This window comes from Leucoraja erinacea, chromosome 35 (genome assembly GCF_028641065.1).
Source record: "Leucoraja erinacea ecotype New England chromosome 35, Leri_hhj_1, whole genome shotgun sequence".
NCBI lineage: Eukaryota > Metazoa > Chordata > Chondrichthyes > Rajiformes > Rajidae > Leucoraja > Leucoraja erinaceus.
The window spans coordinates 12189168-12203889 of NC_073411.1; the positions used below are offsets into that span (position 1 = coordinate 12189168).

Consider the following 14722-nt stretch of genomic DNA (forward strand, 5'->3'; position numbering starts at 1 on the left):
ACTTCACTAAATAAACTCATAGTTTATAACTGCCACCTGTTGCTCAATAGACAGTACGCAGCTCCAAGGGTAGAAGGTTACAAGTTCAAGTTCCACCTCACAGATTTGGGCACAAACATATCAGATATTTCAGACAATAGACAATGGGTGCAGGAGTAGGCACTCTGAAGAAGTCGCCTATTTCCTTCGCTCCATAGATGCTGCTGCACCCGCTGAGTTTCTCCAGCAATTTTGTGTACCTTCAATCTTCAAGCATCTGCAGTTCCTTCTTGAATGCAGGAGTAGGCCATTCGGCCCTTCGAGCCAGCACTGCCATTCAATATGATCATGACAGGACATATCCCCTGACTCCGCTATCTTTAAGAGCCCTATCTAGCTCTCTCTTGAAAGCATCCAGAGAACCGGCCTCCACCGCCCTCCGAGGCAGAGAATTCCACAGACTCACAACTCTGTGAAAAAAAAGTGTTTCCTCATCTCCGTTCTAAACGGCTTACCCCTATTCTTAAACTGTGGCCCCTGGTTCTGGACTCCACCAACATGTTTCCTGCCTCTAGCGTGTCCAAACCCTTAACAGTCTTATACGTTTCAATAAGATCCCCCTCATCCTTCTCAACTCCAGAGTGTACAAGACCATTTCAGATTAGAGGTTAATACAAAGAAGTACAAACCATTTAATTTACCCATGTTCTCTTCGTAAGGAGCTATATCCCTCAAGGCAGGGATATAGGTGAAAGGGGACAGGGGGAGGGGGAGGTGTAGGGGGGAGAGTGGGATGTTGGGAGAGGTCACAGGAAAAAGAGGGATAGGGGAAGGTGTATTTAAAAGAATTGGAGAATTCAAATGTTCATACCGGTATGGGCGTGTCCCACTGACGTGCCTTTTTCCGCGACTGCCAGCACCCTTCATAGGTAGTAACAGGTCTCCAAAAATTTTCAGCATGTTGAAAATCCAGCGGCGACCAGAACAAGGCACGACTCTTTGGGCCACTACTCACGACCATACAGGCTTCACCCCGCGACATGTCGACACGTGATGCCTGTATGGTCCGTGAGTCGTCCCCTCAGACGCCCAAAGAGTTGTAGCATCTTTCTGGTCGCGGCTGGATTTTCAACGCGTTGAAAATTTGTGCCAACCTGCAACGACCTATGACGGGTGGCGGCAGTCGCCGAAGAAGTTGCGCAAGTGGGACAGGCCCATTAAGCTGTAAGCTACAAGGTGCTGTTCCTCCAGGTTGCGTGTGGTCTCACAATGGCAATGAAGGAAGGCCAGGACAGAAAGGTCAGTGTGGGAATACGAAGGAACGTTGACATGGTTTTGATCAAACCAGTTAATGTATTTCATCAGAAAGTGATATTGATCAGTGGATAAATATTTGCTGGGATACCAGGAACATGTTTGTTTTTTGTTCAGAGTCAGGGCAGACAAAGTCTTACTATCACTCAAATCTGTGATACCGGCTCAGTGCTGCATTGCCTCCGTCAGCTGCATTATGCCACTTTAATCTTGGTGAGGGACATGCATCCAAGCTGCCCAATGCAGAAGGCAGTATGGTTCCCGCCTGCTCACACACAACTGATAGTTGCAGGGTTTTGCAATGTTGCCTTTATCTGCTGTTGCTCAATTTCTAAAGCAGGTGGTGGACAAAGTCAACGTGAATATCTCCACTTTTTAAAGAACTGACATTGAACAAACAAAAACCTCAATATTTCCTTTCCTTCCCGATGTTGGGGAAGTCCAGGACAAGGGGTCACAGCTTAAGGCTAAGGGGGAAATCCTTTAAAACCGAGATGAGAAGAACTTTTTTCACACAGAGAGTGGTGAATCTCTGGAACTCTCTGCCGCAGAGGGTAGTTGAGGCCACAGTTCATTGGCTATATTTAAGAGGGAGTTAGATGTGGCCCTTGTGGCTAAGGGGATCAGGGGGTATGGAGAGAAGGCAGGTACGGGATACCGAGTTGGATGATCAGCCATGATCATATTGAATGGTGGTGCAGGCTCGAAGGGCCGAATGGCCTACTCCTGCACCTAATTTCTATGTTTCTATGTAATGGTAGCAGAATTAGGCCGTTCAGCCCATCAAGTCTATCCCACCATTCAATCATGGCTGATCTACCTCTACCTAACCCCATTCTCCTGCCTTCTCCCCATAACCCCCAACACCCAAAGTTAACACTGATGATATTTAACAGAAATTCATAAGATGCTGCCAGTGATCGAAAGCTACCCTAAAGAGTGAAATATCACAGTGGATGTGAAAGTGCGATAATGTAGAAATCGTGTGAACAGGCAATCAGTGGTCGATGTTGACTCGGTGGGCTGAAGGGACGGATTCCATGCTATATCTTTGAATCAAAAAGAAGGGCAAGCTGTGCATGGCAACACCACCAGCTCCAGCTTGCTCTCCAATTCACGCACTATTCTCGCTTGGAGCTGTATGACCATCCCTTCATCATTGCTGGGTTCATAGAAACATAGAAATTAGGTGCAGGAGTAGGCCATTCGGCCTTTCGAGCCTGCACCGCCATTCAATATGATCATGGCTGATCATCCAACTCAGTATCCCGTACCTGCCTTCTCTCCATACCCCCTGATCCCCTTAGCCACAAGGGCCACATCTAACTCCCTCTTAAATATAGCCAATGAACTGGCCTCAACTACCCACTGTGGCAGAGAGTTCCAGAGATTCACCACTCTCTGCGTGAAAAAAGTTCTTCTCATCTCGGTTTTAAAGGATTTCCCCTTTATCCTTAAGCTGTGACCCCTTGTCCTAGACTTCCCTAACATCGGGAACAATCTTCCTGCATCTAGCCTGTCCAACCCCTTAAGAATTTTGTAAGTTTCTATAAGATCCCCTCTCAATCTTCTAAATTCTAGAGAGTATAAACCAAGTCTATCCAGTCTTTCTTCATAAGACAGTCCTGACATCCCAGGAACCAGTCTGGTGTACCGTCTCTGCACTCCCTCTATGGCAATAAGGTTCAATTCCTGGAACCCCTTACCCAACACCACCTCCAGTATAAATCCCACCTCCAGTTTAAATTCCATTTGGAATATTTTGGAGGACCAAGAACCAAGAATCTGCACACTTCTCTAATACTTCATAAGAAATTTCAACCCGGCTTGAATTTAGGCTCTCTGCATTGCAGAGCCATAAAATCCTAAATGGCTCTAATTGGCTATATTTAAGAGGGAGTTGTGGCTAAGGGGATCAGAGGTTATGGAGAGAAGGCAGGTACGGGATACTGAGTTGGATGATCAGCCATGATCATATTGAATGGCGGTGCAGGCTCGAAGGGCCGAATGGCCTACTCCTGCACCTAATTTCTATGTTTCTATGTAAACCTCGTTAAAGGAAGTTCAAAACAAGTGTGTTTAAAAATATATATTTAACTATTGCTTTGCAATATTTTGGGCCCTTAAAAAGAAAATTTTAATATACAGCAGATGCTGGTTTACACCAAAGATAGACACAAAATGCTGGAGTCACTCCAGTATTTTGTGTATATCTTTGCTATTCTTAAATATTATATTTTACTTTAATTTTGATTTTAACTTAACTTCAATTTCAATCTTTTGTGTCCTTTAAGATTGCAGAGCAAAATATTCTGCTGTAAACTGGAGGAACTGCGACTGTGCATTGCAAGAGCATTCAGCACATCCCAGAGGTATTCATTCTTTCCAAATGCTGTCAATGTGTTTGCAGTCTTCAACTTCCTTTTAAAATAGTCCCTAGAATTTTAGGTAAACATCCGTGGATTTTGTTTGGAGATACAGCGCGAAACAGGCCCTTCGGCCCACCGAGTCCGCACTGACTGGCGATCCCCGCTCATTAATACTACCCCACACACACACACGGGACAATTTGTTACATTTATACCAAGCCAATTAACCTACAAACCCGTATGTCTTTAGAGTTGGGAGGAAACTGGAGATCTCGTGGAAAATCCACGCAGGTCACAGGGAGAACATACAAACTCAGGCGCTGGAAGACATTAGCCCTACCAGTATGCCCCGATTATCAACATTGCGAATAAAGTCAGGTAACTAATTCTTGTGTTACTCCAACTGAACTGTATACAAAATTGAATTTGGTACATGAGAAATAAAGTGCCAGACCATACCAATGCAAACAGATGGGTCAACATCAGGGCCACCTTGGAGTCGGATGTATACAGTGAGGAAACAGGCCCTTCAGTCCAACTCATCTGTGCCGACCGTGTGGTCTTCCTGAGATAGTCCATTTGACCACATTTGGTTCATATCCCTCAAAATCTTTTCTCACTAAGTATTTGTCCAAATGTCTTTTAAACTTTGGGGCCTTGGGAGCAGAACTCCCATTTCTGACCATTGCCAGAATACATTAATGTATCTGCTAATACCAGGCTCTGTAATCATATACTACAACCTCAGTAGGTTCACAAGGTTTATTCCCAGGATGGCGGGACTGTCATATGCTGAGAGAACGGAGCAGCTGGGCTTGTACACTCTGGAATTTAGAAGGTTGAGAGGGGATTTTATTGAAACATAAGATTAAGATTAAGGGTTTACACGCTAGAGGCAGGAAACATGTTCCCAATGTTGGGGGAGTCCAGAAACAGGGGTCATAGTTTAAGAATAAGGGGTAAGCCATTTCGAATGGAGATGAGGAAACACTATTTCTCACAGAGAGTTGTGAGTGTGTGGAATTCTCTGCCTCAGAGGGTGGTGGAGGCGGGTTCTCTGGATACTTTCAACAGAGAGCTGGATGGGGCTCTTGAATATAGCAGAGTCAGGGGATATGGGGAGAAGGTAGGAACGGGGTACTGATTGTGGATGATCAGCCATGATCACATTGAATGCTGTGTTGGCTTGAAGGGCCGAATGGCCTACTCCTGCACCTATTGTCTAATATCCCAAGACATACTCAAACTATCTTTCTATTCACTCTTCACTGGATACGTTTGGCTGGATTGTATTCATGCACAGTATTATCTGATTTGATCAGATAGCACAAACCCTTTTATTGCATCTCGGTACACATGACAATAATAAATATATATCTAAAATAAACAAACCAACCATCATAAATTTTAGTGCCGAGGGCTTGGTTAGTATCTTCAGGCTGAAGTGAAACTACTTTATTAGTTACATATTGATGTAAGGAACTGTAGTTGCTGGTTTGCAAATAAAAAGACAGAAAGTGCTGGAGTAACTCAGTCCGAAAAAGGCTCCCAGCCTGAAATGTCGCCCATCCATGATCTCCAGAGATGCTGCCTGACCCAGTGAGTTACTCCAGAACTTTGTGCCTTTATTCATTACATAGGACCTTAGGACATCTTTGTGAAAGACACAATATATAAAATGCAAGATCCCAAATTATTATGGTGAGAAAACCAAAAAGAAATGTAAGTGGTTAAACATTTTGTGGTGCTGAGCAACTGTGGAAGTAAAATACGAGTGAAAAGGCCAATAGTTCATCAAAAATTAGTTCTCTAATTTGATGATTTAAAATGCAATCAACATTTATGAGATTCCAAAACGAGGAACTAGGTAAATTATTGAGGAGGTAGAATGACCACCATTATTAATCATCAATTGTAAACATATCTGAAGAGCGCTACAGATCAACACATCCATCCTGGAGAAAGTTAAAGGAACGGCACAAAATGCTGGAGTAACTCAGCTGGTCCTGCAGCATCCGTGGAGAACATGGATGGGTGATGTTTTGGTCAGGACCCTTCGACACACTGATTGAGGGGGGACAGGGGTGGGGAAAGCAGGGCCAAAGCAAGGCATGAACATTCATTTGCCACCGGAAATCGTGCAAAGGCACCTAAACGAAAACGAGACCGTGATTTCTAATGTTAAAACGGTTACAGCTGGAAACCAGGTTCTAAAGTCTAAGGGTGGCGGATATTTTCTCCCCATAACTACACCCTTCAGTGAGATCATCTTTTATTCTCCAATGAGGTTTAGTAGAAGCCATCTCTTAACATCTTTCCTCCTAGGATAATTCCCACAGCCACATAAAATTTCCACATTCTAGAAACCTATATAATAAGTCAGGTCGGGGGGGAGGGGAGTTCCTCCCGCCATGGGTACCATGTAATCCCGCACTACATGCTTCATGGTCGGATAGTCGGCGACTAAACTGTCTCCCCCATCTGGTTTGCAGAACTGTTGCCAAACCAAGCTGCGATACCCTTCTTCAGTCTGAAGAAGGGTTTCTGCCCGAAACGTTGCCCATTTCCTTCGCTCCATAGATGCTGCTGCACCCTCTGAGTTTCTCCAGCATTTTTTTGTACCATGCTGTGATACATCCAGTTCCTTCTTAAACATACATCCCGATAAGATGCTTTCTGTGGTGCATCTGTAGAAGATGGTGATGAACAACACAGAGCTAGAGTCAAGCCGGGCTTGCATCTGAAGCAAGAACGGCAGACTACAGTTCAAAATAGTATCTACAAAAGACGTGGTCTGCATTTATGGAACTATTACAAGCATAAGGTGCAATAATAAGTTATAACATAAAGGCTACCAAGACCTGGAAACGGGGGGTATAAAATACATTTTTAATAAAAACACGGTTGGTATATCCTTTTTTGCGGAGTTTTGTGTTACAATAGAGCGATTGATTTTCCTTTCTTCTTTTTTTTTCTTTTCTTTCTAGGGTCTTATTTCTTTTCTTTACTTCCTTCTCTAATTCCTTCCCTAAGGGGTTCTCTTCTCCCAACACTTTCCTGCACCTTCACGATTCTTGCTTACTTTCCTTACTTCTTTTATTTCTATCTTTTTTAAAGCTCAAAAAATGAAGTGGTACAACATAATGTAAATAAGATATATGCGTTGTATTAATGTGATTTACTGAACTGCTAATAAAAATAAAATTAAAAAAAAAAAGTATCTACATTAAGTGGAGTGTAGTATCAAAAATATATATATTTTGAAAACAGCCAGTATTGTAACATGGCTGAGGGAACCAAGAATCCCTTCAAACCCTCAAGTCAACCCGACTTCCACAAACCTTTGTACACAGAGCTTTTAACATAGTAAAACATTGCAAGGTGAGTCACAACAAAATTTAACACTGAACCACACAAGGATATATATAGGATGGACAGCCAGATGCTTTAAGAGTTACTTGAAGGAGAGAGAGTAATAGAAAAAGTTGAAAGATAATGCACAATTGACTTGGCTTCTTTTAAGTTATTTCGGGAAAAAACCCCCCCAAAAAACCCACCTCATTGTCACAGATTCCCATTACAACTATTTGAGGAATGGGTGCACCTGCACTTTATGGTCGATATTATCCTTGTAGCCATCAAACAAGGGTCTGCTATTGCCTCCTTACAATCTTGTACAAATGCACTAACACCCCAAACTCAAGACTGCGATCAACATGTTTTTGTCAATGAATAGTTGACGGTAATTGATCAGATGGTTGTGACCCGAGTGCAGTTCATTCAGGATGCGACTGAGAGTCACACAACGAGCTCTGTGTGCTTTCTTATATTCAATGATTTGCACCGACTGGATGTTCACAACTTCGAACAGTTGACAGGAAAGGAGATTTTAGATTAAAAAAGATGCATTGTTAAAATCTTCTCTATTCTAGTTTCTGTCCTAGTTCCAATCCCTGTTCCCCTCCGGGGCTGAATAAAGTTTTATTGTATCGTAACACCCTGACCGTCAAAAGCCGATGTACCAAAAGCCGGTGCCTTCACCTCCCCATCTTCCAGTCACCCCGATTTTGAAGGAACCATGCACTTGCCCATTCCTGGCACTCTCTCTCTGCCCCACCACCCCACTATTCACTGTGAAGTTCCTGCCCTCGCCAAAATGCAACACTCCACACCCATCTGTACCAAACTGCAGTGGAATTCTCTTCTACACAAGGCAGTGGAGGCCAATTCACAGGATATTTTCAATAGAGTTAGATTTAGCTCTTGAGGCTAATGGAATCAAGGGATTATAGGGAGAAAGCAGGAGCAGGGTACAGATTCTGGATGATCAGCCATAATCATATTGAATGGTGGAAGGGCCGAATGGCCTACACTTGCATTCTATATTTCTAATAATGATCAGCAGCTAAATAATAATAGCAGTCTGAAGAAGTGCCTCGACCTGAAACGTCACCCATTTCTTTTCTCCGGAGATGCTGCCTGTCCCGCTGAGTTACTTCTGTTTTTTGTGTCTATCTTCAGTTTAAACCAGCAACTGCTGTTCCTTCTTACACAATACTGATCACAAATTAAGGACATTTTGAATAGACAAAGGTTATCGTCCAAAAGATCATTTTGGTAATCTGGGCATTGCTGGCAAGAACACGATTTATTGCACATTCCATACTGCCCTCAGAAAACCTTTAGTGTTTAGTTATTTATTAATTTAAAAAAAAAAAAAAAAAAAAAAATGTAAATGCAAAGGAATCCTGACAGTACCACAGGCTAAGCAGTTCCAAGATTTGGAGCCAGTAGCAATCAGGATCACAACACACTTCCAAGTCGGGGTGGTGTGCGACTTGAACAGAAAACAAAGGTGTTCCAATGCTCCTGCTGTCCGTATTGGTGGCAGATATGACCGGCTTGGGAGGTGCTGTGGCATAACAAAAGTGCTTTTGCATTTTGCAGATGGAATACACTTTAAACACCTTGTTTATTGAACTGAAAAATCCAGAGTGCTTAAGTAACAGCGGGTCAGACAGCATCTCTGGAGAACATGGGCACAAATCAGTCTGAAGAAGTTGCAGTGCCAACCCAAAACATCACCTATCCATGTTCTTCAGAGATGCTGCCTGATCCGCTGAGTTACTTCAGCACTGCGTGTTATTTTGCTCAAGGCCCCAGCATCTGCCCCAGCGGCAGGCAGTGACTTGTGGGGTACCGCAAGGGTCAGTGGTGGGACCCCAGCTATTTACGATATATATTAATGATTTGGACGAGGGAATTGAATGCAACATCTCCAAGTTTGTGGATGACACGAAGCTGGGGGGCAGTGTTAGCCGTGTGGAGGATGCTAGGAGGCTGCAAGGTGACTTGGATAGGCTGGGTGAGTGGGCAAATGCATGGCAGATGCAGTATCATGTGGATAAATGTGAGGTTATCCACTTTGGTGGCAAAAACAGGAAAGTAGACTATTATCTGAATGGTGGCCGATTAGGAAAGGGGGAGATGCATCGAGACCTGGGTGTAATGGTACACCAGTCATTAAAAGTAGGCATGCAGGTGCAGCAGGCAGTGAAGAAGGTGAATGGTATGTTAGCATTCATAGCAAAAGGATTTGAGCATAGGAGCAGGGAGGTTCTACTGCAGTTGTAAAAGGTCTTGGTGAGACCACACCTGGAGTATTGCGTACAGTTTTGGTCTCCTAATCTGAGGAAAGACATTTTTGCCATAGAGGGAGTACAGAGAAGGTTCACCAGACCGATTCCTGGGATGTCAGGACTTTCATATGAAGAAAGACTGGATAAACTCGGCTTGTACTCGCTAGAATTTAGTAGATTGAGGGGGGATCTTACAGAAACCTACAAAATTCTTAAGTGGTTGGACAGGCTAGATGCAGGAAGATTGTTCCCGATGTTGGGGAAGTCCAGAACAAGGGGTCACAGTTTAAGGATAAGGGGGAAATCTTTTAGGACCGAGATGAGGAAAACATTTTTCACACAGAGAGTGGTGAATCTCTGGAAATCTCTGCCACAGAAGGTAGTTGAGGCCAGTTCATTGGCTATATTTAAGAGGGAGTTAGATGTGGCCCTTGTGGCTAAAGGGATCAGGAGGTATGGAGAGAAGGCAGGTACAGGATACCGAGTTGGATGATGTAGGCTCGAAGGGCCGAATGGCCTGCTCCTGCACCTATTTTCTATGTTTCGATCTGCAGTTCCTTGTGTCTATCATTTGCTGATTGAATGCGTTTAGTGCTCATCTCAAGCAAACATTAGGGGAAGAAAAAGAATTATATTTAATAGATTGGCAAGTAAGTGGTGAAAATAAATAAGTGAGCAAATTGATGATGCTAATTAGTTAGGGTACATATCTCCACACCTAGTTGTCAAAGCATCATGTTGTCATTTAATGAAGGGCATGTATCCAGAGCTTTCATTCATTTTGCATTCTAAATATTGACATGACAAATGTACATTTTCCATTGGCAATGCCAATTTCGACCAGAGATATTTTATAGTCCCATATTATAGTTGAATCACTTTTAGTTAACTAAAACCCACACGTCACTAGCCTCACTTTGGCCTGTCCTGACCCCTCCTTCATCTTTCTCCCCGTTCTCCATCAGTCTGAAGAACAGTCCCGACCCGAAACATCATCTATCCATTTGTTCCAAAGTTGCGGCCTGGCCTGCTGAGTTCCTCCAGCACTGTGTATTACTCAACGTTCCAGCACCTGCAGTCCCTTGCATTGCCAAGCTTCAATCACCCTGTCCTTATTCTGCTGCACCCCTACAATTTATTCCCTCTCAAATACTCATCCACTTCTCTTCGATTGCTTTTGCCAGAGGCTTGCACTCGGGGTAATTCCCAGCACTCGTTTGACATGTACTAGGGGACACACCCTGCCTCGGAGAGCACATCGAAACCACTCAGCAAACAGCCAAAATCACAATCTAACCCAGATGCCTGGAACCATGCAGTGTAATAGAAACATAGAAATTAGGTGCAGGAGTAGAGGCCATTCGGCCCTTCGAGCCTGCACCGCCATTCAATATGATCATGGCTGATCATCCAACTCAGTATCCCGTACCTGCCTTCTCACCATACCCCCTGATCCCCTTAGCCACAAGGGCCACATCTAACTCCCTCTTAAATATAGCCAATGAACTGGCCTCAACTACCCTCTGTGGCAGAGAGTTCCAGGGATTCACCACTCTCTGTGTGAAAAAAGTTCTTCTCATCTCGGTTTTAAAGGATTTCCCCATTATCCTTAAGATTTCCCCTTTATCCTTAAGACGTTCATATTCAATGATGGCCTTCATATTATGGAGGCCCTCCTTGAATATGAACAGTTGCAAGAAGGGTGGATTGCAGATGTTTCCTTATACAAGGCAACATTATCTGGAAGGTAGGCAAAAGTGCTGGAGAAACTCAGCAGGTGCGGCAGCATCTATGGAGCGAAGGAAATAGGCAATGTTTCGGGACAAAACCCGAAAGGGTTTTGTCCCGAAACGTTGCCTATTTTCTTCAGTCTGAAGAAGGGTTTTGTCCCGAAACGTTGCCCATTTCCTTCGCTCCATAGATGCTGCTGCACCCGCTGAGTTTCTCCAGCACTTTTGTCCACCTTCGATTTTCCAGTTCCTTCTTAAACACAAATGCATTATCTGGAGGTGTGTAGCAAGAACCCGTGGACCACTTTCCTCCCTCTCTCTTCACACTCCGCAACTCTTCAAACCCGTCTCAAACTTCGTTCTTATTTCTGGCCTTTGTTCCAACCAGCTACCTATCGAAAACCCTTCAGTTTAGTTTATTGTCACGTGTACCGAGGTACAGTGAAAAGCTTCAGTCGTGTGCTATCCATTCAGCAGAAAGGCAATACATGATTACAATCCAGCCATTTACAGTGTATAGATAGATGAGGAAATAATATTTTGTGCAAGGTAAAGCCAGCAAAGTCCGATCAAGGATAGTCAGAGGGTCATCAATGAAGTACAGTGCCCTCCATAATGTTTGGGACAAATAGACAACAGGTGCAGGAGTAGGCTATTTGGCCCTTCGAGCCAGCACCGCCATTCAATGTGATCATGGCTAATCATCCCCAATCAGTACCCCGTTCCTGCCTTCTCCCCATATCCCCTGACTCTGCTATTTTTAAGAGCCCTATCTAACTCTCTCTTGAAAGCATCCAGAGAACCTGCTTCCACCGCCCTCCGAGGCAGAGAATTCCACAGACTTGCCACTCTCTGTGAGAAAAAGACAAAGACCCATCATGTATTTATTTGGGTACACAAAATTGCTGGAGAAACTCAGTGGGTGCAGCAGCATTTATTTGGCTCTGTATTCCACAATCATTGTCACATTGTACTTTACCTGAAAGCTGTGGGACTATCTTCTCCAGAATCCAATCAGGAGAACTGGTTGGATAAGACAGTAAAAGGGGTGCCTATCCAAAAGTCACCTCCTCGACCATATGGCAGTGTCTACCTCCTCTATCAGTTGCACTGGCCGGGAAAACAAACAAGGAGTAACACAAAGTACAGGAAGGAACTGCAGATGCTGCTTTCCACCCAAGACAGATACAAAATGCTGGAATAACTCGACGCTTGCCCCGCTGAGTTACTCCAGTATTCTGTGTGTATCTCAGGAGTAACACAAGATCAGGTATTCTCAATTGTTAAATAACACAACAACGTATTATATAAGTCTGAAGGGAGGGAAGTTACCTAGATCAAACCTAGGAGGGAAATTGATCTGCCAACAGTTATCAAACACAAGAAGGGTTTCGGCCCGAAACGTTGCCTATTTCCTTCGCTCCATAGATGCTGCTGCACCCGCTGAGTTTCTCCAGCTTTTTTGTGTAACCTTCGATTCTCCAGCATCTGCAGTTCCTTCTTAAACACTATTATATAAGGAATTGTGTTCTTCACACACTATATATTTCACATTTTTCTATCCTTTACTATCTAACTTCTTTTTCTTATTCTCATCTTTTTTCAATGTAACAAAAAAAAAAGTTGTACATAAAATGTATTATGAAAATATATATTAGGCACTTTGGTGCCATATGACTGTGCTTACGTCTAATAAAATTTAAAAAAAAATAATAATAAAAATAAGGAATTGTGTACCTTCGATTTTCCAGCATCTGCAGTTCCCTCTTAAAGACAACGTATTCTATAAGTATGCTGCAACTGTATCACAGCATAGTTACTCCAAAGTTACCCCCTATTTCTGCAAGGGGTCGGAGCCACGGCGTTTAAAGTGATTGACTCAGTGAGAGAGGGGTTTAAAAGGCAGAGTCTGTTACCAGTGTCAGTGATCAAGACTGGGGAATGGACGTGAGTATCAATTTCCCCCCACACATGTACCCTTCCACAATCTGACAGCACAAACTTGACGCCCAACTTCTAAACCCAACCCCTGCAGAACATTGCACCCCCATCTCAATACGACTGCGTTACCTCCTTGCATAATTGCAACATAAGTGAAATATTGATACAAAACTCGCCGGAAAGTTTTGTATCACACGCTCTCTTACCTGCTTGGTGAATGTGATATTTGAAAGTGTCCCTACCCAAAAATGGCTGCTCGCTTTTCTATCATCAACACAGGGCGGGCACAACTTTGTGTAACCAACGAACAGGCTCTGCGTGTCTGGAGCTATAAGCCAATGTAGACAGGGACAAGGAATGTACAAATACCGCCTTTGTCCAACCAAACTGAACCTGAGCCTCAGCCAATTATAATATACAACCACAACATTATCCAACAAAAGTATTTTGTATAAAAGTCACATGAGTCAAACACGGAAATCAAACATTTGACCAAAGATCTTAGAGCCAAAGATCCTATAGCAGAGCTCTGCTATAGGATCTTTACTTAGAGCATTAACTCTTAAACTCTGCTCTAAGATCTTTTCATTTGACTGGGATTTTCTTTTCCGGCCAGGGTGAATAATTTTAGGCTGGAAGGAAGAGGCAGCTTCTGCTGGAAGTTGCCAGCTCCTCAGAATTTTACCCGAAAGTTTCCAAGAACTAAGATTATGCCTCCTGAATTCTACTGGAAACAAGCCTTAAACGGAGGGGAAAAAGTAGATCATTAGAGTTTTCTTGCGTATGGCATGCACAGCCTAGAGTTGTAGGACAACTTGTTCTATTTGATCTTATTTGACTGTGCACACCAGGTTGATAGAAACATAGACACATAGTAAATAGGTGCAGGAGTAGACCATTCGGCCCTTCGAGCCTGCACCGCCATTCTATATGATCATGGCTGATCATTCAACTCAGTATCATGTACCTGCCTTCTCTCCATACCCCCTGATCCCTTTAACCACAAGGGCCACATCTAACTCCCTCTTAAATATAGCCAATGAACTGTGTGGCCTCAACTACCTTCTGTGGCAGAGAATTCCACAGATTCACCACTCTCTGTGTGTGAAAAAAAAATGTTCTCCTCATCTCGGTCCTAAAAGATTTCCCCCTCATCCTTAAACTGTGACCCCCTTGTTCTGGACTTCCCCAACATCGGGAACAATCTTCCTGCACCTAGCCTGTCCAACCCCTTAAGAATTTTATAAGTTTCTATAAGATCCCCCCTCAATATTCTATATTCTAGCGAGTACAAGCCGAGTCTATCCAGTCTTTCTTCATATGAAAGTCCTGCCATCCCGATTGTCCTGATTGCATTCGTTGAAACAGGGCGGACCACGTGAAGGTTGCAATCTCCCACTATAATTAGAGTGAATTGTGGTTTTCCTTTGCTAACTAGTGTGATAAAGAAATACTAGAGATGGGAGTAAGGCACAACAAAGATAGACACAAAATGCTGGAGTAATAGCCCTGTCCCACTGTACGAGTTCATTCCAAGAGCTCTCCCGAGTTTAAAAAAAAAATCAAACTTGTGGTAAGCACGGAGAATGAACGTAGCGGGTACGTCAGAGCTCGGGGACGTCTCTTAGCGGCTCGTAACGCTAACGGCAGGTACTGGGTAAGACTCGCTAACGGCAGGTAAGCACGGGAAGACTTGTGAAGATTTTTCACAAGTTGAAAAATATCCACGAGAGCCCAGAGTACCGACGAG

General features: G+C 43.6%; 1 protein-coding gene across 1 annotated transcript in view; it reads right to left on the reverse strand.

Moving 5' to 3' along the window:
• The window catches only part of LOC129713286 (annexin A4-like), a 31294-nt gene extending 17995 nt beyond the window's left edge, over positions 1-13299 (reverse strand). The window contains exon 1 of the mRNA XM_055662236.1: positions 13179-13299. The gene's annotated coding sequence lies outside the window, so the exon portion shown is untranslated. The remainder of the gene's footprint in view (positions 1-13178) is intronic.
• Between the last annotated feature and the right edge of the window lie 1423 nt (positions 13300-14722).